Below are 2,725 nucleotides of genomic sequence, written 5' to 3'. Positions count from 1 at the left end.
ATATCACTCATACCACATACAAGCAAAATCCTGCTGAAGATTATCCAGAAATGAACGGAACAGTACATTGATAGAGAGCTACCAGAAATACAGGAGGCCATGGCACTGGAGGCATTATCACCAATGTCAGATGGATCTTAGCAGAAAGCAGGGAATACCAGAGGGATGTCTATCTGTATTTCATTGACTATGCAAAGGCATTTGACTGTGTGAATCACAACAAATTCTGGTTAACCTTGAGGAGAATGAGAATCCCAGAACACTTGATTATGCTTATGTGATACCTATGCTTGGACCAGGAAGCAGTCCTCAGAACAGAGCAGGGAAAACACTGCATGATTCAAAATCCCATCTCTACACCTTTTCAATCTGTGTATAGAACTGATCGTTCAGGAGGCTGGACTTTATGAGGAGAAATGTGGCATTAGGATTGGAGGAAGACTCAACAACCTACATTATGCAGATGACAACCTTGCTTGCTGAAACTGAGGCGGACCTGAAGCCCTTGCTGCAGAAAGAAGGTCAAGGACTGTCGTTTTCAGTATGGATTGCAGCTCAACATCAGAAGACAAAGATTCTCACCACTGGGCCAATTGACAGCGCCAAGATAGATGGAGAGGAGATTGAGGTGGTTAACAGTTACGGCTTACTTGGTTCTACAATCAACACTCTTGACACCAGCAGTCAGGAATTCAAAAGACGAATTATTTTACATAAATCTGCTGTCAGGGACCTTTCCAGAATAATTGGAAGTAATGATATCAGTCTAGAAACTAAAGTGCACCTGATCCAGGCCATGGTCTTTACAATTCCTTGCTATGCATCAAAGAGCTAGACAATGACTAAGGATGACAGAAGAAGAATCCATGCCTTTGAGTTGTGGTGCTGGGGAAGAATCTTGAACATACCATTGACCACCAAGAAAACAAATTGGCCTGTCTTGGAGAGGGTGGAACCAAGTTTCTCCTTGGAAGCAAGGATTTTGAAGTTCTGTCTCACGTACTTTAGGCACGTGGCCTGGAGGGACCAGTCCTTGGAGAAAAACATATGCAGAAGGGTGGATAGACAGTGCATAAAAGGAAGACCCAAGATGAGATGGATTGATGCAGTAACTGGGTCAATAGGTGTAAGTCTGTCCGAGTCAGTGAGACTGGCTCAGGACTGTTATCTATAGGGTCGCCATGAGTCGTAGGCGACTCGACAGCACATAACAACAGTAACAGTGAGTCTGTTCTGACTCCGAGTGATCCTCCGTCAGGTTCAGAAGGCACAGATCTTTGTGGTGGGTAGGGAGCTCCTCTGGCCTATTGACAAGGAACTGTGCTGTCAGACAGAAAGCATGTGGCTCGAATCCACTCTGTGCCCCATGAGAAGATGTACAATCTCTTCCTGTTCAGTTTACTATCCCTGAAAACCCACTGGAGGGCCAATGATGCATCGAATTGGACTTCACAATATGTAACCTAATGAATCCTTGTGGGAGGAGACTGCCCATCTTTCTCCACTGGGACATTTGGTGGATTCAAACTACTGACCTTTTTAGTTAGTAGCCAACACGTTACACACTATGCCAGTAGAGACTGGTGAAACTCCTAAGACCATGACCCCTAGTTACCCTTGGAGCCTGCAACACAACTCAGCCGTGTAGCTCAGCTTTTACCCAGACAAGGTGGTTGCTGTTGTTGTTGTGTCCTGTGGCACCAGAACCGATCCAGGGCTGGCCTCCACTGGGTTTTCTACGGCAGTAAACTGCACGAGAGGAGATTGCCTACCTTTCTCCCATGGAGCAGCTGGTAGATTCTAACTCTGTGCCTTTAGGTTGGCAGCACAGGTCTTTACCACTGGGCTTAAGAGGTAAACAGTAATCCTGGGGAGGAGGTTGTTCTGTTAGGTGTTGTCACCTACGCCTCCGTGACCCTGTGGTTCTGAGCCTTGTCCTGCCCTCACCGTCGTCTCCTGGGATATGCCTGAGCCCTTTGTTAACGGTCACTATCTCTGCCATCTCATTGAGGGCCGGCTCTTTCTTTAACTCTCGGCCTTTTCAAGCATGATGTCCTTTTTTCAAGGACCAGCTTCTTCTGACGGTGTCCCCAAACTGTGGAAGATGAAGCCTCACCATCCTTGCCTCCAAGAAGTTCCCTGGCTGCACTTTCTCCAAGACATACCTGTGTGGGGATTTGCAGTCCGTGGGATCTTCAGTGCGCTTCTCCACCAACACGACTCAGACGCCTCAATTCTTCTTCTGCCATCCTTACTCATTTTCAAAGGGAGAACAACTCATAGCAACCCTGTGAACAACTGATCTGAATCCTGTCCTATCCCATGTCGTCCTCACAGTCTCCTGACACCCTCACACCCATTGCTGTAGTCCCTGACTGTGTCAGTCCACCCTGGGGAGGGTCTTCCTCTCTTACACTGACCCTCCACCTTTACAAGCAGGATTTCCCCCTCCAATGGCCTCTCCCAGTAACATGCTCAAAACATGTAAGATAAAGTTTCACCATCTTTGCCTCCAAGGACCATTCTGGCAGCACTTTTTCCAAGACATATCTGCTTGTTTTGGAAGTCCATAGGATATTCACTATTCTTCTCCAACACCACAATTCAAAAACATCCATTCTTGTCATCTTTATTCATTGACTAGCTCTCAGATGCATAGCAAGTCGTTGAAAAGATCATGGCCTGAATCAGGCACACTTTCCTTTTCAAAATGACATCACTGCTC

Source organism: Elephantulus edwardii, unplaced genomic scaffold (assembly GCF_000299155.1).
Source record: "Elephantulus edwardii isolate Elephantulus edwardi_28Jun2011 unplaced genomic scaffold, EleEdw1.0 scaffold00127, whole genome shotgun sequence".
Taxonomy (NCBI): domain Eukaryota; kingdom Metazoa; phylum Chordata; class Mammalia; order Macroscelidea; family Macroscelididae; genus Elephantulus; species Elephantulus edwardii.
This window is presented reverse-complemented; position numbering follows the sequence as displayed.